The following is a 25353-nucleotide window of genomic DNA, read 5'->3' as shown; positions in this document are numbered from 1 at the left end:
CGTCTCTAATGTGTCCCTCCTTGAATTAGATTGTAAGCCTGCAGGCAGGATCTGTCTTATACTGCACATCTCTTCACCATTTTTGCTGCTCTAAAATTGGGGGCGGGGAGCAAAGTTGATATTAGGAACTGTTTGGAAAGAGGCTGAAAACAATGCAGACAGTGTCCTTTTCTAGACCATCTATTTTTTAGCCATAACTGAATAAAAGTGCATTCTCTGTGCTAACTCACTTTTTCCTAAACTATAAAGCCTAAATTCTTTACACTTTCCTCCTAAGGAAAATGCTCCAGCTCTCTTTTCTGCACCTTTACTTTTTCTACTGTGAACATAATTTCTGATATGACTATATGGTCATATCAGAACTACCACTGGATGAGGCAAGGGCGACTAGTTTCTACTTTTTTTCCCTTTTTGTTTAATTAGTATACGCAGCCCTATAAAAACATTGCAGTGCCATATGCAATACAATATTCCTGTATTAGAAATACTTAATTTTACAATATAATAAAAATAAAGAATACTAATAAACAAGGAATATACTAAACAAAGAAAAATGCAATAAAATCTGCATACAATTACAGAACACTTCATTAACATAAATGACTTTTAGAAAGATTAGAATTGGGTAGGAGGCTTTTGGGTCTCAAGTGTGCCTTGAGATCTGCAATTGCCATCATCCTTCACCACTGGCTATGCTGGGTAAGAAGTTGCTGCCCAACAGCATCTGGGTGGCTACCTGATTCCTGCCGTTAGCGTAAACAAGTGAATAGTGGGTAGCTCTATTAATAGCTGAGTGGAACTTTCAGATTCTTTGAATCAGAGCTTGAAGATAAATCTATTTTGGGGGGAAAAACTATAGTTCTCTGAATTCTTGTGCTGGTTGGGGCTCTATCATCAGCATTATTAACTATTCAATTAACAATTTTATGTATAGCCCCACTGATCAGAACTCAAAGCAATTTATTTTAGAAGTCTAAGTATTAAACCCCCCCCCCACACACACACACACATTCCCCCAGTCTTGGGCATGAATACAGAACACACAAAAAGCAGAGGAGGATTTCTCCTCTTACACGATGCATGCATATGGACTTTTTAGTGGCCCTTGACTGGCTACTGTTGGAACAGTATTTAATTAACCTGTGCACGAAAAGGCATCCATCAGCAGGGATTTGAGTTTCCCCTGTTTCCTCAGAATCTGCTCTGGAGGGTTGGAAAATCCTCTGGGGCATCATCTGTGTGTGTAGGTTCTATGGAGAGGAAGAGAAGAAAGTACCCAAAATCTCCCAGCACTTGCTATGGACATTCTGGAAGTTGTATATTAAAAATGTAACATTCCCAAGTGGTCAGTGAAAATGTATTCATAGGACATTATACTTTGCCCAGTGTACTAGAGAGCAGTGGCATCTCTAGGCTTGGTGACACCTGGTATGGGGGTTGCTGGGGAGGGAGCGGTGGCAGCACCCTACTACCAGAGAAATGGTAAGAGGGGTGTCTAAGCTGCTTTCTGTCCCCATGGATTGTGCCCAAAGAATTTGTCTGTCTTCAGGAACTACAGGCCCACTACACTGTGGGCCATGAGATGTGTATGCAGGCAGGCAGCAACCTCTTGGGCTCAGCCCTGCAGCAGGGGCCAGAGGCAACACAAGCACTAGGGTTTCTATCTTCTCTACTTGGAACTCTGAGCCACCACCACCAGACCCTGGCCTTGCCCCACTCCCACAGCCTCCTCGAATCCAGGAGATCACCAGGGCATCGATTGGCCGGAGTTTTTGGAGAGAGAGCCAGAGTGGCAGTGGAGCCATGAGGGGTGCACTCACCCCCAGCTGCAGTGGGAGGAGGGCCCAACCAGGTGTCACCTGGTGCAGTCTGCACTCCTTGCACCCACCTAGTGATGCCACTGCTGGAGAGAGGGATCCTCTTCTGACATCAGTTCATGAGTGTTTTGTCTACAGTCACTTTTCCCCCACAGCTATTCTTGCTTTAAGGTACAAGATACTCTACCTAAACCAAAGAGAGCTGCTTGTAGTGGTTGACAAATTTGGGCAACAAGTATTTCTTAATATTCAACTACAATCCTGCTTTTGCACTTTATTTCTTAATTTTGTCAGTAGTGGTTCTACTCTTTGCTATTTTCTGCAAGTAATATGGTATCATCTGCAGTAATGGTGAGAAATCTGGCAACGACTGCTGAATGTAATGGCGAGGGCACTAAATGTGGTAGCACTGCAACACCTGGTGGCTTCTGCAGAGTCAAACATGAGAAAGGTTGTGTCCACAATGCAGAATTAATGCAGCTTGACACCACTTTAACTGCCATGGCTCCATCCTATGGGATCCTAGAAGCTGTAGTTTGTTGTGATACTAGAGTGCTCGGACAGAGAAGGCTAAATAATTCAAAACTGAAGATTCCAAAATTCCATAGCATTGAGCCATGGCAGTTAAAGTGGTGTCAAACTGTGTTAATTTGTCAGTGTAGATGCAGTCAAACACATATCCTGGAAACAGGAAGTTGCTCTATGCCCCTGAAATGGGTGCTTCCCTTCAAAAGTAGCCATGTTGACCATGCAAAACCCCAAATGCACAAAAGAGTGATGCCTTTATTGGCCAATCATAATACATAAAATACTGTCGAAGCCCCACTGGCTTCTTCATCAGGCAAAAGATACTTTAAAAATCATACAGGAGAAGAAAAGAGACACAGGCCTATTATTATTATTATTATTATTAACTTTTATTTATAAAGCGCTGTAAATTTACACAGCGCTGTACATACAATACATTTTGTATCAGATGTTGTGCCACACAGCAGCAGCAGCCACCACTGCAGCAAAGGATGTACTGTTATCAGAGAGGTGAGAGCCAAGTATTCCCACTGAGAAAGCATTAAGGCTTGATTGCTTGGGAAATACAATATCCCCTACAACAGAAGTGTAGCCTTGAGGGAAGAAGTCTGGCCTCTCAGCAACAAATTGGTAACATCTGAGCCATGTTTATTCTCCATGCTAAAGACTGATAGCCTGAAAGGGCCCTGAAACCCATGATGGCCAATAATACAAATGAGTTCATAAAGGTACAGCTCTGAACATGGTTGGGTTGCTGAAATCCCATTAAAACCAAAGGCATTTCAACTATGCAAGATTGCTACCCAAAACTATTACACAGCAGTGTAAAGATGATGAGGGTTTTAGCATCAATCTAGTGAGGTACTCAGGAGCTTCATAAGACACCCATAAATTATCCATGAACCAGCCAATGGAGAGTCTGTTTCCTTTGGAAAAATGAGAGGTCCTTGTGCTGCAGTGGACTATTGGCAGAAACTGGCCTGGCTGCATTAACACAGAAGAGCCATTGTTATGTTCCTATGCATGAGACAAGTGAGGGTTGGTAAGGAATTTGTGTTGATCAACTCTAAACCCCATCAGCCCCAGCCAATGAATGATTATTGGGGTTGTAGCCTAATGACAGATGGAGGTCCATAGCAATAGCAATAGCAGCTTCGTTTATATACCACTTCATACCACACTAAGCAGTCTCTAAGCAGTTTACAAGTGTAAGTTAAGTCAGTCAACCCTGAGCCTCTGGAATGGGACTGAACTCAGAACTTTATGGTTTGTGAGTGAATGGCTGCAGTACTGGCATTGAGCCTGTACACACCAGGACCATGACTTCCCCACCCTTTGCTATGCATAGATATGCCTCTTTTCTTTGGTGCACAATTTGAGGAGGTTTTGTAGAATGACAACCAGACATGTAAGAGAGGAAAGGGAAGCAGTGTTTCTTAGGTGTGCAACCTGTTCCTTATCCCAAGTAGAGGGCGGAAATAACTAGTTATAAAGAACTATTTACTGGCAATAAATGGAAGCTGATGGTTTCGTCTTCAATGGGGTGGTGAACCCATTATGTGTTTTAATCCAAAGGAGATATTTGAAATGTGGAATCTATTTTAGGGGTAGGTTCAGAATTTTGGAAAGCTTCTTTAAAATTTGTTCAAACCCCCTAAGTGGACTGAATGCCTCTCTGACTTGGAAACAATCGAGGTCAGTAGTCTACATGAGCTACTTAGACAAATATACTTAATTTATCTCTGATGATAGATGACTAAAGAATAGAAGTTATTCCCTATTAAGTAACAGTCAAAATGTAACATAGGTCTCAAAGAAGTAGTAATGGCCCAGTACAGCTGGCGGGAAAGCGCCGTGCTGGGGCCAAAACTAGGGTTGGGGAGCGTGCAGCAACCGCACGCTCCCCAGCCCTAGTACGTATCGACAGTGCCATCTTGGTATGGCGCCATCCATACGAAACACGTGACGATGGCATCACGTGTGTGCCTTGTCCAAATGGACCAGCGCACACGTGACGCCATTGCGCCACTACAGGGCGCTTAGGGCGCCCTATTTGCTATGCCAGAAGGAGCTCCGAAACGGAGCTCCTTCCTGGGGAGTGCCTCATTCCCACAGCCACCAAATGGCTGTGGGAACAAAGCCAGGGGAAAGGGGCTGAGCGGCTCCTTTCCCTCCTGGTTGCGGCTCCCGGGCAGCACCTGGGGTGTCCTGGGGCATGAAGCCCCAAGGACACCCCTTTTCAGGACCAGGGAGAAGTGGGATTTTGCCGCTCCTCCCTGGTCCTGAAAAGCACTGGATTGGGGCCTTTGGGCTGCCGCTGTGGCTGCCCTGGCCCCAATACGTGCTTCAGTGGAGTGGCTGCTGGCCACGCCAAAGGGGCGGTCTGTCTCCCGCCAATGTTACCCTCTTGTAGCATAAAAGGAGGGAAAGTGGGGAGAAGGAAAAAAAGGAATGTGGCAGCACCTTTAAGACTAACTGGTCTGTATTTTAGCATGTGTTTTTGAGGATATAAACCCATCTCTTCATATGCAGTACTGAGTGGTATTAAACCCTCAGGTTATAAAGCATATTTGTATGGTTGTGAGAATGGGATAGAATGTACAGTAATAGGATCCAGAAAGATACAAATCATGTCCATAAATTTTCAAAGGGCTGGGCGAGGTGATACAGGTATTTCAGATCTTTACATTGGTCAGTTAGTGTTGATGTGTGAAAGCAATACATCTGTTAGCAAAAGTCAGTTTCTCTGTTCTCACTGAGAAGATTCCTTTTGTTATACAGTGGGCCCTCCCCATACATGGGGGGTCCATTCCACCCCCCCCCCCCCCTTTTTGAAGGAAAAAGCGGAGGCTTGACTCCCATTTGTTTTAATGGGGGAGCACTCCCGCATGCAGTGTGGCATGCGCCATTATACCTCCCATAGCTTAACCTTCCAAGAAAGGTTAAAGCCATATATGACATGCCCGCTTATGGCGTGGGCACACTGTATATGCAGTAATGAGTACTCTTAATATATGTAGTGTGCCATGAAGCCATTGTTTTTGTTCATACCTGTGCTAATGAACAGGAATTTGTAAATATAATTCATTCTAGCCATTTCTCTTTCTAGACTTCCTTTGTACTTTCCTCATTCAAAGACTGTAATCAGTAAATCCCTTACTGTATGTCCAGAAGGTTAAAATGTACTGCAACTGGGTTTTGGGTATTGACATTTCTAATGTCAGATCTGTGTCCTTTAATCCTCTTGCATAGAGACCGTCCAGTATAGAGGGACATTGCTGGCACAGGAGGACATATATCACATTGGAGAAAAAGCTAGTAAATGTAGCTCTGATTGTTGTTCATGATGCTATTGGCTCCTCTAATACTGTTTCCAGAGTAGATGTGGGGACAGAGTTGGCATCTGGGTTTGTGGCAGGGTCTTGTCCCTGTATTACCATCCATATTATGTATTCTGTTGTGAGTGAGTTTAAGATTTGAAGGCTGTCTGTAGGACAATAAAAGCCTGCCTCTCAGAGCTTGTAAAAGGGCTGTGTTATTTTCCAGAACTGGTTGTAACTCATTAATGATGCATTTGAGTGGTCTCAGCTTGGGACTGCAGGTGACAACTAGAGCTGTTCTTTCATTTTGGATGCTTTGATTGTGAGTTCCTGCATGGCAAGGGGTGGACTGGATGGCTCTTGTGGTCTTTTCCAACTCTGTGATTCTATGATTTTGTGGTTTTGGTCTGTCTTTGGTCTGTCTAATAACAGTTCTGGATATTAATCTTAACTTGTTGATTTGTTTCTTCACTTTGTTAGGTGGGTAGAAATTGGGGTGAGTATGTGTAGTGATCAGTGGGTTTTTGATAGAGTGTGACATTTAGAAATCCATTGTGCAGTTGCATAGTGGTGTCAAGAAAATGAATTTGTTATGTGGATTGTTCCAGACTCAGGTTGATGGTAGGGTGGAAGTTATTGAAATTCTAGTGGGCATCTAGTGGACAGTTCTTTGACATATTTAGTCTGGCTCCTCAGCAAAAGCCTGCCTGACATGAGAGACCCTATCAGCAGTGCTGCTGCCATCAACATAGCCTCTTACCTCATAGGAACATGCAATCCCACTATCGCAGAAAGTGCCATGGTGGGTAAGTAGTCCATTGTGCAGTTGCTCAGTGGTATCAAGAAAATGAATGTGTTGTATGGATTGTTCCAGGCTCAGCTTCATGGTAGGGTGGAAATTATTGTTCAACAACTTGTTGTTGTGAATTTCAACAACAAAGTATACTTAACTAATTTACTAACTAATCTGGATGTTTCTCCTATCAGCCACAGTTAAAAGGTACTGTGAAGTTATTTTCCCGCTAATAAACCTTATCTTGTATGTATGTGTGTTTTTAATGAATTAATTAATTATCCTATCTCAATGTGGGATCCAAAGCAGCTTACAGCATAGGTTAAAATAAATTGCAGCTAATGCCATTTGAACTACAAACATTTTTGTAAAATTAAATAAGCAACTCTATTTTTAAAAGGCTATTTTAAAAATATTTAAAACATTATGATGAAGATAATAATGCAGCATCTCTCTGCTGAATTGGGGCTCGGCTATCAAGCAGCTGGGTTAATTATCCATCTTGTTAGCATTATGGCCAAATATTAATAGCTGCCCAGCAATATAGAAAGGGTTCATTTGTAACAGTGATCTTGTTTGATGCATGTTTTGCATCAGCTTTGCAGTCTGAAACAGGGAAAAGATATGAAGACTGAGAATGGACCTGGGGGACTGCATTTTCCTAGGTGACTAACATATGTGGGCAGTTCTTATAGCTAATGAAGAGGGATACGATTCACACTTATGCACTTTGATTTTCTTCATTTGCTTCTGCACTGTATAACCCTTGGGAGTCCATCTTCCATTGGCCTTGCTCTGGAGTGGTGCACCCCAGCTCAGGGGCCTCCCATTTAGCCAGTTATGGGGAGTTTGTACATTGGCCAGGAAAGTGGGAATAGAATTACAATTGTCCAGCTGTATCCACAGATTCTTTATCCATGGATTCCAAAAAGCAAGTCTTGATTTTTGCCATTTTATATAAGGGACACCATTTTATTTACATTGCATTTAATGGGATTTGTGTATGCATGGATTTTGGTATCCAGAGAGGATCCTGGAACCAAACCCCAGCAGATACCAAGGGCCCACTGTAGTTGTTCAGCAGCGCAATTCTACCACTGGCTTCATGAGGATGCTGGAGCCCATAAGCAGAAGGGTGGTAATGGTTCTGTGCTGGACTTTCCATAAACATCCCCAAATGTGGCTTTGTGATCACTAGTAACTGGCAGCTGCCATGTCACCAGAGCAGTGCATTCACTCCCAGCTTGAGTCTGAATTTTAAATGGACTATCCAAGGTGCTGAAAACATTGGGAGACAAGATTCAACATTTGAAGCATTAAAGTTTGGAGTAAAACCCAGATCAAGTTGTCTGCCCCACTGACATGGAAACCACTACCTCCTGCTGGGTGCAATGGCACAAAAGAAGTTGCATGTGGAACTACTCTGATGTATCTGATGAGGTGGACTCTAGTCCAAAAAAGCCCATGTCATTATACAAAAAAATGTATCATCCTTTAAGGACTCATCATATTGTTTTTATGCAAAAGCTTCCCCACCTCTTTCCACCACTACAGGAATAATTTAAACATATTAATTTCTAGGAAATAAGGAATGAATGGCAATCCTCAAGTAGATTGAAGCACATAGGGAAGCTGAGAGTTGCTGCGCACAATAAAAAAATGTTAGAGGGGGTTGAGAGTACGGGCAGTTGTAGGCTGCCTGAGTTCACAGGGTAGTACTTGAGAGCTTTGTAGAAGAGACAGGCTGTCTGATGTGCCTTGGCAGACCCATTGCAAACATGCTTATTCAGAAGTCCCACTGAGTTCAATTGGATGCACTTCCCAGTAAGCATTACTAGGATTGCTGGCTTCTTTTGAATTTCGTGTGTGCCATCGATGCAAAAAATATCAAAGAGTTTCTTTATGTTGCCTCAGTTTTCCATGGGATTAGTTTGCAAGAGAAAGCACAGACTGTCCAGAATCAGGATCAGAGCCCTTGACCATTTCTTCTTCTGTTCTGTGAAGTGCCTGTCTGTATAATTTTGCCCTTAGTTAAGGTATATCAGGTGGCAGCATCGAAGCAACAGGCTTCAGCTGAACACAGAAAAGGCGACCTGATATAGCTGCAGCAACTTCATTAAGTGTATTGTCTGTAATTAGAGTGAAAACAAAAGTTGCAAAAAAGGGAAACATGTTGTCCTAATCTACGCCTTTGCAAAAACAAGACTGCTAAAAATGATTTGACTGAAGTATTAAAGCCAGCTTTATGCTTGCTCTCCCCCTCCCTAAAGCCTTTGCAACATATGGAAATTAGCTGTATAGGATCAAAGAGTATATTAGCTTATCTGAACAGCAGGACTAGCTATGCAAATCTCAGAGAGGTTTACTTTAAAAAAAATTAAATATATTTTCCATCCAAGACCCTTAGGTGCTGCGGCATATGATAGGCACCATGTAAGTGTTTCATATTGCTTGAGAAGCTGGTGCAGAGGCTTCACTGACATTAGGAAAGATCACATAACCATAGCCAATTTCTCTGGGCATGTTCCGTCAGTGAGGAAGATCTACTGTCCTTACCCTGCTTTACAAGATTTACCAAAGGAGTAACTTGCTTCAGTGATTCAGCAACTCTATGGCACTGGGAAAGAAAAGAAAAAACTGGAGGCGAAGAAAATTTGCAGCCCATCACAAAGCATGGAAACCTTACTTCTTTTTTTTTTTTTTAATGACAACTCCCAGAACCATCCCCTTAATAGTTTGGGGACACTAGGAGTTGTATTTCCAAGCCCCCTAATTTTCCCAGTACAGTACTCACTAGTCACGTAAAGGAAAAAACATTTTCACATCCCAAAGAAGATCAATGGAACCCTCCTGAATACTACATTTAAACAAAAAAAGGTAAAATGAAACAAAATCTGTTACTTTCAAAAGAAGACTGTAAACTTCAACAACACAGTAACACATCCATTAAGACATACACATGCTTCCAGGAATAACAACAACAACTTTTATTTATATCCCACCTACTTCAACTAGGACCGAGGCGGCTTACAGTAAAACAGTCCAATACATAGTAAAATAACAATATACAATAATCCCGAATTCTACCCCCCTCCCTTAAAATAATTAAATCACAAATACATTAAAAGATTGATACTAAAATCAATTAAGTCAACTAAAACCAAAAGGAAGGATGGGATATGAGATAATCGATGGGATAGACTACACGACAGTCAATTCAGTGGGTGGCTGCAACTTATTCTGGAAAGGCCTGTCAGAAGAGATCCATCTTGACAGCCTTCTTAAGGCTATTCAAGCTTGTAATGTGATGGATCTCGTCCAACAGGCCACTCCATAGTTAGGGAGCGGTTGCAGAGAAGGTCCTCTAGGTTGCCATAGTTGTTCTAGTCTTCACCAGTTGTAACAAGTTCTTTCCTGAGGACCTGAGGGCATGGGGTGGATTATATGGAAGGAGGCTATCCCGTAAATAGGTTCGACCCAAGCCATATAGGGCTTTAAAGGTCATAGAATCATAGAATTGTAGAGTTGTCTTAACCTTCTCTTTGCATAACCAACCCCTTGTACTGCTCCCAGAAACCAATGGGCAGCCAGTGGAGTGATTTAAGGATAAGTGTTCTATGGTTACTCCTAGTTTTTCCAGTGACCAACCTGGCTGCCATATTCTGAACTATCTGAAGTTTCCGGACTAAGCACAAGGGTAGCCCCATGTAGAGCGCATTGCAGAGGTTGAGTCGTGAGGTTACCAGTGCATGTACCACAATTTCCAGATCCCCCAGGGTACACTGGCGTATCAGCCAAAGCTGATAACAAGCACACCTGACCATCGCATTTACCTGATTAGTCATCAGGAGCAAAGAGTCTAGGAGAACCCCCAGACTGCTTACACAGTTCTTTAAGGGAAGTATGACCCCATCTAGGACCGGTTGATGTGTCCCAATACCTGGTGTAGGTATGTCTGTGCATTGTGCAATGACACTAGGGAAGCCTCCCCAACCTGGCATCTTCCAGAGGTCTTGGATCTCAATCCCCATCATCCTCAGCTATAGCCATGCCAACTAGGGATGATGGGGATTGTAATATAACACATTAGGAGGGCACTTGTTGGAGAAATCTGCTGTGTAGCATCAGAATGAAGCTCAAATCACAGAGTCCTTTATCCTCTTCTCCCACTGAATAAGCTCCAATGGGGCAGCAGGTTCATAACTTTACTAGTTTCAGATCAGTGTGTATTCAGCTTGTTGGGAACATGGCCAGCTACCCCCAAACTCCACCTAGCTGTGGAAGAGGACTACACGTGCAAACAAAATGTGTTAAGCACATCTCCAAAGAGAGTATCTCTTTCCAATTAGGTATGCTTGCATGCACCCTCTTGCATATACTGATGTACTCATGCAAACACATAGTTTTACAGTGCGATATTAAGTTATGCATAGCTACTCAGAAGTAAGTCCTACTGAGTTCACTGAGAATTACCCTCAGGTAAATGTGTATGGGATTGCGGCACAAATCGCTCAGTCATGGTATAGTTTGGAAGGTTTGCTACAGTGGCAGGATTAAAAGGTTATATATTTTCCTGTAATTGAGTTGGGTCTCTGAAACCAGAGGAAGAGATTGCAAAAGTATGTATTTTAAGGGACTGTAGAGTTGTTGGCTCGGTAGAGTTGGGATGGGATCACTCCTCGTCCTCAAACCTCCCTTCAGCACCATTTTCTTACTGAGACACAGAAGTAATTTCAGACTCTGGACTTAATGCTCTTATCCCACCCCCACACCAACCCCCAGGCCTGTATTTAGATGATAATATGTATTCCTTCACTCACTTTCAAATGTGATAAGCCAGCCCTGCTGTGTTTGTGGGAATGGAGATGCTCTTCTTCATTCTGAGGCTGTTTCTGGACCTCTATACCAAAGTCCTGCCCTGATGGCACCCCAGCTTATTTGGAAGTGTAAAATACAAAATACAAAATGGCAATTTCGCAACCTTTTCTAGAGCCAAGGGAAAGGCAAGCCTCCAGCTGTTCCAGTTTGGCTGAGACAGTCCTGATTAATCCTTCTCACCCCACTTTTTCAACTGCTTTTAAAATGTCCCAGTTTCTCTCTCCTCCTATATTTTTGCTTCCTCCTTGATCTCCTTGATTTGTTGCAAACTGAGTTCAAAGCATATAAGTAGTTGGACTCAGTTAACTCAGCAGGAAGAAGATGAGAGTAGAGGGCAAAGTCTTATTCTTCCTAGTAACTGGCTCATGCAAAAGCAAATCACAGCAACCTTTTCTAGCTTGCACGTTCTTCCTAGTGAGAATAGTATTTCTTTTTAAAAAATGTGGGTTTATGTATGATGTATATAACTTAAAATGTTTAAAAAATTATTTCCTAGCATCTTTTTGTCTGAACTAAAGTTGACTCAGGCATCAACTGCACTGCATAAATAATGCAACTTTGACACCACTTTAACTGCCATGGTTCAGTGCTGCAGACTTCTGGGAATTGTAGTTTGTTGGCTCTCTGACAAAGGTGGCTAAATATCTCACAAAACTACAAATCTCAGAATTCCATAGCACGGAGCAATGGCAGTTAAAAGAGTGTCAAACTGCTTTATTTCTGAAGTGTAGACAAGGCCCTATTAAATTAATTGCTGATGGTGAGTTAACATGGAGGTGCATCCCTTTGATCTAATGGTTCTACTCTAATGTAAAGTCGAAGGCTTTCATGGCTGACATCCATAGTTTTTGTGGATTTTTGGGCTATGTGGCCATGTTCCAAACATCAGGAAGAAACTTTTCTGGAATAAACTATGGTTCTATTCTAGTTGGAACTAACAACAGGATTCAGGCTTTTATTTCCCCTGAAATAGATATGTTGGTCTGTCGCAGCAACAGTTGGAACAAAGACTCTAGTAGCATTTTAAAGACTAGCAAGTTTTACTAGACAAGCTTTCATGGACTGCAACCCACTGGCTCCAGTCCATGAAGGCTTATGTCTAATAAAGCTGTCAGCCTTCAAGGAGCTGCTCGATTCATTGCTAAAGATATGTGTAGCCACACTGCAGAATTATAACAGTTTGACCCAACTTAATTGCCATGGCTTCATCCTACAGAATTCTGGGATTTGTAAATTGATGAGTCACCAGAGTTCTCTGACAGTGATTTCTAAATACATCACAAAACTACAAAACCTGGGATTCCATAGGATGAAGCCTTGGCAGTTAAAGCAGAATCCTTATGCTCAAACTGTGTAGAGTGTGTACATGCTAATTGTCCTGATTTGCAAAGCTGGGAAAGTCAATACACAGTTGCACCTTGAACAAGGTTAACTCAGGGCCCTACTTTCCTTTTTTGCCCAAAGGGAACCTGAGAGCAGGCTAGAGATGAAGCCTCCCCCCCTTCAAAGGACACACACAAGAGTAAAGGGCAAGAGCCCTTCTGCCTGGATCAAAAGAGACACAGAGCCTTGGAGAGCGCCCTGATAAAGCTGAGCTGGGAAGCTCACAGGATACCTCATGGCTAGCAGAGGCCAGAATTGCCAGCAAAGTCAGGCTTTGAAGGATGCTTTGACTGATTAGGTTAGAAGGGGAACATTGATCCTGCTTTTATATATCCATTAAGAGCCCCAGATTAACCAGCACTTTCAACCACTGCCTCTTCGTGGCTCTGAGGGTGGGGGAACAGAGCATGAAAGTGGTGGTGGCAGCAGCAGCAACGGGAAAGGAAAGCCAATGCTGAGAATATTCCGTGTGTGTGTGTGTGTGTGTGTGTGTATTCCTTCACCCTTATTCCAGGAGACTTCACTTGTCATTTAGTAGAGAAGGAGGCTGGCGACTGGAAAGTGGACATTGTGGAAGAGGGGAATTTGCTGTGACACATGGGCTCCAAGTCAAGGCTGGGTGTCCTTCACAAAGAGACATTCCAGCCAGATAGAAACAACTGGACTCTTTGTCCCCATGGGGCTGCCTGTCTTGGGGCTGCCAAAGTGAACAAGCCAGGAAGCATGTCCCTGTCAAAGCTAATCCTGCACCTGCTGGGGTGAAAGGCACCGGGGCACAGGTGCAGCGAAATGGCCCTGCCTCATGGGGCCACCAAGCTAAAGCAGCTGCTTTCTAGCTCTCTTGTTCCTCCCTCCCTCCAGGTCCCATGCTTCCATTTCACAGCCACCTCCTCCACTACTACACCACCACCATGCCACCCCTGCCCCATTAAATCTCCCCATGAGGGCACTTTCCCCATGTCTTCCTGCTCGGGGATGCTTATGTCTTTGACATCAGCTCTGCACTCTCCATCTGTCTCTTTCCATGCACAGGCATCTCTTATTCTCTGTGCCAGGAGAATATGGAACTGTCTCTGGGACTTTGAGAGATTAGGTGTGTGGAAGTGTGCTGTCTACACAGTTTTGAAGCTATGTTTACTTTATTTTGTTGAACTGTAGGGGGAAAATCCCAGTAAAAGGCAATTTGAAGGAGCCTGAAGGCTGGGAATATTTTGGAGGGTTTGAGGTTGCATGTCATTATAATGTTGCACAAGGCAACATTATCATCATCACTGCTATAGATTTTGTGTGTGTGTGTGTGTTGTGTGCCATCAAGTTGTTTCTGACTTCTGGTGATGCTAAGGCAAACCTATCATGTCATTTTCTTGGTAAGATTTGTTCAAAGGAGGTTTGCCATTCCCTTCCCCTGAGGCTGAGAGTATGCAGCTTACCCAAGTTCACCCAGCAGGGTTCATAGCCAGGCTGGGAATCAAACCCTGATTTCCAGTGCCTGGGTGTATTTACAGAAATGTAGAGGGCCTAAATACCCTAAAGCTACTGGATCCCGTCTGATCTTGGAAGCTAAGCAGGGTCAGTCATGGTTAATACTTAGATGGGAGACTGCCAAAGAATATCAGGTGCTGTAGGCTATATTTCAGAGGAAGCAATTGGCAAAACCACCTCTAAGTAGTCTTTGCCTAAGAAAACTCTATTGAATTCATGGGGTCACCACCAGACAACAGGAAGCTTGAAGACACATACACACATTTATTTGTGTCTCTGTATCAAGTGTCCAGATCTTGACAGTTTTGCCGGGGCCAATCAGATGCAGTATTAAAGCAACTGCAAGCAACATTCTTTCCCAGTCTAGCTCACTTTCTAGAACAGAGGGTGTAGATGAACTAGGATTGTGTGAGACTGAGAAATATTTGTTTTGCTCTATTTGATGGAGTCTATCATATGAAGAGCTACAAGTCCCAGAGGACTTGCTCATTGGCAGGAGGAATGTCCCTTGCTCATTGGCAGGAAGAACAGATGCCTGGTGGAATGGCCAAAGCAAAGCATGACAAGACAATGGGAACAAGCCTGCTTTGTCTGGTAGGATTTGCAGGCCCCCAACCAAATGTCTAATTCATTCACAGTCACAGTTTTTGTGTTATTTTGGACAGTGCCCTCTATGCATTAGTGTCCAGATTCAAAGCAGCTAATTCTATTCTTCATTCTGTCCAGAACTACATGTAGCTCACTTGCTTCAGTGTTCTTTAGGCAGACAAGATTATGAGTCAAGCACTGAATAAAAGTGAATCAAGAAAAAAAAGCAATAACTTGGAATGAGATGAGACTGGGGGAAGCAAAGGCCTGATATTCCAAATCCTAACTTTAATATATGAAATGATGGAGTCTGAGCTAGCAATAGCTGGCAAGGTAGGAGATGTTGAGGTTGTGACGAATGCCACAAAGTGTCCATCCAGAATCCAGAATCCAGTTGCTGTAATGAAAAAATGAAGATTCCATGCTAATGATCATATGAAAAAGATATTGAAAACAAAATAATAATAATAATAATAATAATAATAATAAATAGTTTATTTATATTTCCCATCTCTCCCTGCGGATCAAGGTGGGATAACATTCGATAAAATGAATATAGATGCACATACAAATACAATTACAATTTACAATCAATAAAATACTAATATTGTAAGTAAAATTACATAGGAATCATAGCAGCATACTAATCATAATCTAGGAAGTGGAGCATTTCATTTTAATAAAGCTCTTATACAAAGTCAGGTGGGGAAGCCCACTGGAAGAGATCCATTATAAGTGCCTTCTTGAAAGCATCCAAGGTACTAATCAGACGGATCTCTTCAGGTAGGTTGTTCCACAATGTTGGAGCAGTGGCAATAAGAGCTCTATGGGAAGTTGTTAAGCTAACTTTTTTATATTCTAATAGGTTCTTCCCTGATGTTCTGAGAGTATGGGGTGGATTGTGTAGGGAGAGGCATTCTCTCAAATAACTCAGGCCCAAGCCATGTAGGGCTTTAAAGGTAATGACCAACACCTTGTACTGTGACCGGAAGCTAATCGGCAGCCAGTGAAGAGATTTTAACACAGGTGTTATATGGTCAAACCTCAATATACTGGTGACCACTCTGGCTGCTGCATTTTGAACCAATTGAAGCTTCCTAACTTGGTATAAGGGTAGCCCCATGTAGAGCACATTAAAGAAATCTAAATGGGAGATTACCAGTGCGTGTGCCACTGCTTCAAGGTCCTTTTGGTCCAGATATGGTCACAATTGGCATTTCAACTGAAGTTGATACCAAGCATTCCTGGCCTTTGTAAAAACTTCAGTGCAGCTCCAATCAGAATATTATGTCCAGTACTGGTCATCATGCTGGATACTGTAGTTCTGGAAATGGTGCAGAAAAGGGCCATCAAGCTGATCAGAGATGCTAAAGTACCCATCTCCCCATCACACTATTTGGGGCTTTTAAGCTTAGGGGGGAAAGGTAAGCAAGGGGAGTCACAGTAGAGGTGCCTAAAGTCTCTTTTATGATATACAGTTATAGCACAGCTACTCCACTTTTACTGCCATTTCGGCATCCTACAGAATCCTCAGATTTGTAGTTTGGTGAGGCTTTGTAGCTCTCTGCCAGAGAATCTTAAATATCAATCTAAACTATAAATCCCAGGATTCCATAGAATGAAACCATATTGGTTAAAAGTGGTATCAAAGTTCTATAAATGTGTCTTGGGATGCACTGTGGAGGAAGTACCATGGGTATATTTCCTTGTTTCTCAAATTAAAGAATTTTCCTCCACTAGAAGAGCATGAATGGGAATGAGGGGGCACAATTCCAGCTGTCTTACTGACAACAGTCTTGAAATAGTCCATGCTTGAACTTTCCAAACTGTGCGTCAAAATTAGTGCATTAATTTTGTGTGGGGAAAGAAACAATCAAGGATTTCAGAGGGAGGATGTGTGAGAGGCAGAACTTGAATTTAGAAACTGGTCAAGAGAGAAGATCAGTGATGAATGAACCAAAAATAGATATCCCATGTGATTCCAGATTGTGGAACATGTGTACTGAAAATTTAAAACCTTAGAAGGATGCTACCATTTTCGAAAGTCCTGGAAGCATGGGATTTACTGCTAAGAAGGCCATCTCCATTTTAATTTCTCTGTTCTTTCTGATAAACAGTACCACATTCTCAAGATTGGTTTCCACCCATCCACCCACTCATCACTTTAACCTCTCTAACCTAAAACACTTTTCTTCTATCTGTCAAAATTCATGCATCTTTTCCCCAGTGGGCAATCAATTAAGTATTGAGAGTAAGACATTGAGATTTGCTTTACTGAGATACAAAACACTGTTTCCTAGGCTCCATGCAGAGGCAACTAGAGGCCATAATCAGTTATAATTCAGAAGAGGAATAGAGACTAGAGAAACTTTGCTCTAAAGAGGGAGGGGGGCTTTATACCTGGGGTATAGAACCAGATGTGAAAGTGGATGAGCAAATTCAAACTCCAGTTCTGCCTGAACGGTCCAGGGTGAATTTTAGTTTCTGAGGACCCTACTTATAAAATGAGAACTAGACCAGTCTGAGAGTTGTGCTATGACTCTGGAGATCAGGGTTCAATTCATCACTTGAACATAAAAACTCACTGGGTGACCTTGAAGCAAGTCACACTCTCTCAGACTCAAAGAATGGCAATGGCAAACCCCCTCTTGACAAATCTTGCCAAGAAAACCTTAAGGTTGCATAAGTCAAAAATGACTTGGAGGCAACAAACAACAACAATGATCACCAAATCCTATACTCTTCCAGTCCTATAGTCTCCCAATCTGGTGAGGGGAGCTTTACTCAAAACATATGTCTTGGTCCAAAAATTACATCCACTCTCTATGCTGGATGGTAAACGTCCTTATATATGAAAAGCCCAGTCCTATTCAAGACTTGTTGAGAGTATTCAAAGAAATAGTTGTGTTAGTCTCTTACAGCATAGGAAAGTGGAAGGAAGAGGGAGGGAAAATAAGGGGGAAAGAAATGTGACAGCACCTTTAACTGGTTTTTATTTGCGCATGAGCTTTTGTGGATATAAGCCCACTTCTTCAGATACAGTACAAAGTGAGCATTTACAATACAGAGTACAAAGCCACTTTGAATCCCATTTTAGGAGAAAGTCGAGATATAAATCCCTTAAATAAATAAATAATCACTGTACTGAACCTGAAGAAGTGGGTTTATATCAATGAGAGCTGACAGGAAAATAAAAACTTCTTGGGAGTAGTTTCTTATTCCATTCCATTCCCCCCCCCCCATGCCCTGGGTGCCTTCACATTGCCACATCCACTTATATTAACCTCATCATTGGGATTTTTTTTAGGCAATGAGTATTTGGAGGTCGTTTGCCATTGCTCTCCTCTGAAATATAGCCTACAGTATTCCTTGGTGGCTCCCCATCCAAGGACTAACCAGTCTGCACACTGCTTAGCCACCAGATGGGGTCTGGTTAAGGTTGCCAGGTAAATTAAAGTACAGGGCTCCTGTCCTTTTAATAGTTGTGTAGAAGAGGGAATTTCAGCAGATGTTGCTTAGTATGCAACTTTATGAACACTGCTTTAATTGCTGTGGCTCCATCCTATAAAAGTCCTGATATTTTTTTATATGCTGTTAAAGATTCTTTGGCAACTGCTTTTAAGAGAGTTGCAATGTAATTTGAAAAATGCCACCGTTTTCTTTTGTATTAGATAAAAGTCTTGTCAAACATATTCAGCAGGTTTTAAAACCACAAATAAAACTTGTTTATCAGAGATAGGAGTGGAAAGCATGCAGCCCTCCAGATATTATTGAACTGCGGCTTCCAGCTCTAGTCAGTAAAGTCAATGATGGGGAATGCTGGGTGTTGCAGTTGAGTGTCATCTGGAAGGTATCTCTGCCTTGTTTTGGGGCCATATTCAGTGCACATACCATGCCAGGAGCAGTAATTCCTCATTCAAAGAGCCTTTGCCTGTTTGAAATCACATACCTACCTAACCTAAAATATGCATATGACTGTGGCGTTAAAGGGTAATAAAAATACAATATATTTACTTATAAGTACTTTATATCCATGTAATCCTTTAACCAGTCTCTTTTACACACAGAGAGATCAACACACATATACAGACAGAAGTCTTTTGGTTAGGTTAGGCAGTCATCCCTTTTCCATCTCATCTAAGGTAGGCCTTTGATCTTTCCCTAGTTTGTAAGATTCCAGGATTTGAAGAGTGCATGTGCTGTGTATGACTTCTACATAAAACAGGGAATAGGCAGGTGTCCAGTCAAAGGAGCTTGAGGTATTTTTAAATTCATCACACACTTTTGGCAGGGTGACTTTTTATTGCTTCACTTTTGAGCAGTGTCTTGTACATTGGTAAAGGTAAAACATAAAGGTAGTCCCTTGACATGAATGTCTAGTTGTAACCAAATGTAGAGGGTGGTGTTCATCTCTGTTTCTAAGCGAAAGAGCCAGTGATTCCTATCTACTTACTTGCATTTGCATGTTTTCGAACTGCTAGGATGGCAGAAGCTGGGACTAGTGACAGGAGCTCACTCCATCATACAGCACCTGGACCTCAAACTGCCAACCTTTCCATCTTCTAATCATCAGAACTGATGTCTTAACCACTAAGCCACTGCATCGGTAGTGCTCTAAAAATAAAAGAATCATAACTGTAATAATTTCAAATGATTCACTTTTCAGAAATGAAATTTCCTCCCTTCCTCTTCATTTCACACCTTCATGGCTTTGCAGGTGGGTAAAAATCAGCTTCTGAAAGGGAAGCGGAGCTGTTTATGGGGTTTTATGGTGAATATCATGGTTAGTTTTCAAGAAGTCTCTGGCAGGGTGAGAATAGTGATGAAATGCAAGAATTTGTGGAGCTGGAGACCCTGGAGGGAGGCTCCTTGGGGCTTTACTCATGTTCATGTTGATTGTAGACAAATGTTCTCCCCCGTCAGGGAATCCCTGCTCTCTTGTGCTTATGGCTGGTTGCACCGCACATAGCTCACGAGGTGCCGAGGTTCTTGGGCGGCCTGCTGCCTTTTTGACTGGGGGAAATGCTGTTTGCTTACTCTTCCTCCAGTCTCAGCTGTGCTTTGCAAAGTCAGGCCCGTTCCTCTTGGCCGACTGGCTGTCTGTGGCTGGCTGCGTAAACTGCAAAGGACTTGCTCTCTAATTAGTCCATCTGTTACCTATGCGAATTCACCTGGCTCCGTTTTATTGAACGCTTCCCTTATTATTGCAACATTTCTTGGGCTCATCTGGCAGCTAGTTTCCTGGAAAGAAAATGGGGCTATTCACAAACTCCCACCCCGAGGGTAATAGAATGGGATTTACAAATGAGACTAAATGGGCTACAAAATAGGACCCTAGGCGAAAGAGGCGCTCCAGCACAGCACAGCCCAAGAAGTGGGAACTTCCCTGAGAAGGTGGCTTGTGCCTCCCAATTGGAGTTACCAAAATGGAATAAGAGACTGGGCTCCAATCCCTTTAGTGGTTGAGCAGAAGAGGGAATTTCAGCAGGTGTTGTTTTTAAGCTAAGCTAAGCGGCATCTGCTGAAATTTCCTTCTATGTTATTATAAAAGGGTCAGGAGTCCTGTTCCTTATTTCATCTGACAATCCAACTGCATCACTTCCTGGCTTGCATGGGCAGACTTGGATCCAGTCTATAACAGCCCTTATCCCATAACCCAGTGGCCTCAATATGTGCTACAATTGGCCATGGACAACGCTGGCTGGGGCTGATGGGGATCAAAACATGTGGAGGACACCAGATTGGAAGAAATGTCTTCAAGGAGCTAGCATACAGAAACACTTTTACTTAACTATGATGGAGCCAGCCAGATTTCTAATCTGGAACTTATAAGCATGATATTTGTAAGACTCAGGCCCGGGACAGACCACCCCAAAAGGGCAGCCTGCCGGAAGCCTATTCTCCACCATAGGGATGGTGCAGCCCCCAAATGGCACGCCGTCACTGCGGAGGAAAAAGAACCCAGTATTTCATTTTGGGGTGCCGCAATGATGTTGTGAGCAGTGCACTTGCAACATAAACACCATGCGGTGCTGTGCGGACTCCATGCAGCACTTACGTCACAATGGCAGTGCCCATATGGACAGGATGCCGCCATTGTTACGGCGCCACTGCATACTAGGGTTAGAGACGCCGGTGCTGCTTGTTGGCAGTGTGTACTGGACCATAGTTTGTGATTCTTCTCCTCATCCTGGTCCCAATTCCTTGTTTTCATATGGCCTTGAAATTCCTGCCTTGTACTCACTTTCCCTCTTCCTTACTTCCTTCCTAATAATTTTTGAAAACTCCTGGAAAACAGGAGAGATCCCAGCAGACTGGCGGAGGGCAAACGTTGTCCCCATCTTCAAAAAGGGGAAAAAAGAGGATCCCAACAATTATCGTCCAGTTAGTCTGACATCAATACCAGGAAAGATTCTGGAGCAGATCATTAAACAGAGAGTCTGTGAACATCTAGAAGGCAATGCCATAATCACAAAAAGTCAACATGGATTTTAGATAAACAAGTCATGCCAGACAAACCTAATCTCTTTCTTTGATAAAATTACCAGCTTGGTAGATGAAGGGAATGCTGTGGATATAGTATATCTTGATTTCACTAAGGCCTTTGACAAGGTTTCCCATGACATTCTTGCAAACAAGCTTGTAAAATGTGGGCTAGACAAAGGAACTGTTAAATGGATCTGTAATTGGTTGACCGGCCGAACCCAAAGGGTGCTCAACAATGGCTCCTTTTCATCCTGGAGAAAAGTGACCAGTGGGGTCCCACAGGGCTCTGTCCTGGGCCCAGTGCTATTCAACATCTTTATCAATGACCTGGATGACAGAATTGGGAGCATACTTATCAAATTTTCAGATGACACCAAATTAGGGGGAATAGCTAATACCCCAGAGGACAGGATCAAGATTCAAAATGACCTGAATAAACTAGAAAGCTGGGCCAAAGCTAACAAAATGAAATTCAACGCGGAGAAATGTAAGGTATTGCACTTAGGGCGGAAAAATAAAATGCACAGATATAGGATGGGTGACACCTGGCTGATTGAAACTACGTGTGAAAGGGATCTAGGAGTCCAAGTAGACCACAAGTTGAACATGAGTGAACAGTGTGATGCGGCAGCTAACAAGGCCAATGCGATTTTAGGCTGCATCAATAGAAGTATAGTGTCTAGATCAAGAGAAGTAATAGTGCCACTGTATTCTGCTTTGGTCAGGCCCCACCTAGAATATTGTGTCCAGTTCTGGGCACCACAATTCAGAAAGGACATTGAGAAACTGGAGCGTGTCCAAAGGAGGGCGACAAAAATGAAGGGTCTGGAAACCATGCCCTATGAGGAACGACTTAGGGAGCTGGGGATGTTTAGCCTGGAGAAAAGAAGGTTAAGAGGTGATATGATAGCCCTGTTTAAATATTTGAAAGGATGTCATATTGAGGAGGGAGCAAGCTTGTTTTCTGCTGCTCCAGAGAACAGGACCCGGAACAATGGATGCAAGCTACAGGAAAAGAGATTCCACCTGAACATTAGGAGGAACTTCCTGACAGTAAGGGCTGTTCGACAATGGAATGCACTCCCTCGGAGGGTGATCTCCTTCCTTGGAGGTCTTTAAACAGAGGCTGGATGGCCATCTGTCAGGGATGCTTTGTCAGGACCAAGGAAACCTGGGTTTAAGTCCCCACTTAATTGTATAGGACTCTGGGTGACCTTGGGCCAGTCGTTCCCTCTCAACGTAACTCAAACTGTTGTGTGGATAAAATCTTTGAAGAAAGAGTGAGATGCGAATGAATAAGTGAAGTGAAAGGCTAATGGCAAGACTTTGTATATGTTATGAGATTATGAGTATTAAAAACAAGGCACTGTAGGAAGGGATTTGGAATGCAGGAATGAGCCTTATTGGCAAAAAACAGAACAAAACAAAATCCAGACACCTCACCCCTCCTGCATCCTTAGAACAGAAGTACAAGTTTTTATACAAAAACATGGAACATTTCTGTCTTTTGTTTCACTGTGCCTCTTTATTCCCTGCAAGCCTGCCCCCTCCCTGCTCCAGTATCCAACTGTTCTTCTTTCCTTAATAAACATTGTTCTGGGTTTACTATAATTGGATACGAAGTGTGGCAGGATTGGGTTGGGTTGCCAGATAAACTAAGCAATGTTTGGATAACACAAAATGATTACAGAAGAAATTAATCTCTTGCCCCAATTTTTCTTGTGTGCCTCTAAGACAGCGGTGGGCAGCTATGATGATTCTGGGTGCCAGTTTTATGCACTGGGACTTTATGGGGACTTCAAGAGCCACTTCCCCAAATGCCCCCCATTTCCTGGATATGACCAGAAGTCCATTTCTGGTTGTGAAAAAAACAAGATTTTGAATGTTAAATAGTACTGGGGGCAGGGAGCGGCTGTGACCTATTTAAAAAGCAAATTCCCAATCTTTTGCAGAAAAGGGGTAGGGGTGTGGTAATTTGGAGGGTCAAGGGCTGTAAAGACATCTTTGGTGGGTCATGTGCACTCCCAGAGCCGCATTTTGCCCACCTCTCTTCTAAGGGCTCTGTATTTGAGGAGACTGTTGCGATTTCACACAGAATTGAGGTGCGTCTGGTCAAAGCTGGAAAAAACTGGGAGTCTGCAGCTCAGGTTCCTTGTTCTCTGAGGGAGAAGGAATGGACAGCGCTTTCACTGCTGGCTGGAGGAGGGAAGTTCTGGAAGCTGCTGTGGCCTAGCCGGATTAGTGTTGCCATTCAAAAAAGTAATTTTTAAATCTCTGTGAATGGTAGCTGTTTTGGAAGCAGAGGGACAGCCAGCAGGACTCAATATAAGGGATGGCTTCATAAGGCTGTGTGAAATAAGAACTGCATTAAGAACATACAAAAAACCCTTTTGGATCAAGGCAGGCTAATCGGGTGTTTTGATTCCACAGTGGCCAAGCAATTGCTTAGAAGAAGCCCATGAACAGGACTCAAGAGCAACAACACCCAGTCTTCATAGGCATCCAGAATGGAAGTGAAGGAGTGGATAATGTGAGGAAGGGATTTAAAAGGAGGAAGGAAGAGGGAGAGAGAGAAAAAAAAAAGAAATGTGACAGCATCTTTTTTTACTTTAGCATGAGATTTCATGAATATAAATGTTGGAAGTGAAAAGGCATCAACACTTGTTACTTTAATAATTAGGGGAAGAGAGGAAACTTTGAGGTGCATGTTTTATTTTCACCTCTGTATTCCTTCATCTATATAACTCAAGCCTTTTCTGCTTTCTGCTTATAGAAGGCATTCCTCCCCCTCAAAAAGTTAGCATTTTGCACTCCTTTGTTTGAGAAGGAATCATCCATGAGGCTTCTCAGCTTCAGGATGGCTCATACATGCACTTGTGAGAGTCAGCATTAGGGACTCTTCTACCAAAGTGTAGCTGATTTTCTTTTGTCTATCTTCTTTCCTATATCTGATGGATTTCCTGCAATGATACAAGTAAGTTTTGTTTTTTTAACCTTACCAGAGCATCCTGCATACTTCTGTCCTGTTTTATACTAGAAGCTCATATTGCACTGGGGCAGGCTGCAATCATTATAGCTGTGATATAAATACCAATATTTCCTGCAATACACCCACTTCTTCAGATGCTGTATAGAATGATATTAAGGCCTCAGGTATAGGGTTGCCATATCCCGCCTGGGGACGGGACTTTCCCAGTTTGGGGCGGGGCCACACAGTCCTGCCCCAGTTTAGCCCCTCCCCCAGGACCTCCCCCCCAGCAAGGCCCTGGAGGCAGCTCCACCCCTCCCCATGGCTGTGTGCCACCCTCCCCGCCTCCCTGCCTGGCTTAGCCTAGAGAGCAGGTCTTCTAGACATCTGCCACTCAGAGCTATTGCCAGCCCACTTGGTATATATACCCTGCAAGAGGCCTTACTTTCCAGGTTACAGTGAGAAAAGAAAAAAAGGCCATCAATCGTTCATGTTTCACTGGGGGTCTAAATGCCTCATCTTTTAAATGTCTACCACTCAGTATTGTTGTAATTCTTTATCACAGGATCATTTTTGAGGCCCTAAACACCTTTACTTGTAATATGCAAATTTCTCCCGAAGCTGACCAATGGGAAAGAAGCAATCAGCCCCCCTCCACTTGGGTTGGTTTTCAATGGCTTGGTGAAGGAAGAGATTTTGCCTTGCAAGTTGCTGGTAAATAATAGAAGGCTTTGGGGTAGCAAAAGGCTGCAGAAATAGTTTGACCCCCCCCCAAACATCCATGGCTCAGTGCTATGGGATTCTGGGAATTGTAGTTTCTTGTGGCACCAGAGCTCTTTTGACAAAAGGAAGCTGAATGGTCTACAGAGGAGGCGTTGCCTGGGGGCAGAGCCTCTTGCCAGCAGTCTTCGGTGGAAGAGAGGAGGCTGATGGTCCTGGCTCCCTCCCTCCTCCTCCTCCTCCTCCTCCTCCTCCTCTCAGAGTAGTCACAGCCAAGATGAGCTTCTCATTCACTCTCCCTGGCTTTTCTCTCCCCCCCCCTCTGCACTTTGAGACCCCTTTAACTGCCAATGCTCTGGAATTCTGGTGTCTGTGAGGCATTTGGCCTTT

Source organism: Sceloporus undulatus, chromosome 1 (genome assembly GCF_019175285.1).
Source record: "Sceloporus undulatus isolate JIND9_A2432 ecotype Alabama chromosome 1, SceUnd_v1.1, whole genome shotgun sequence".
In the NCBI taxonomy this organism is placed as follows: Eukaryota; Metazoa; Chordata; class Lepidosauria; order Squamata; family Phrynosomatidae; genus Sceloporus; species Sceloporus undulatus.
Note: the sequence above shows the minus strand (reverse complement) of the source record.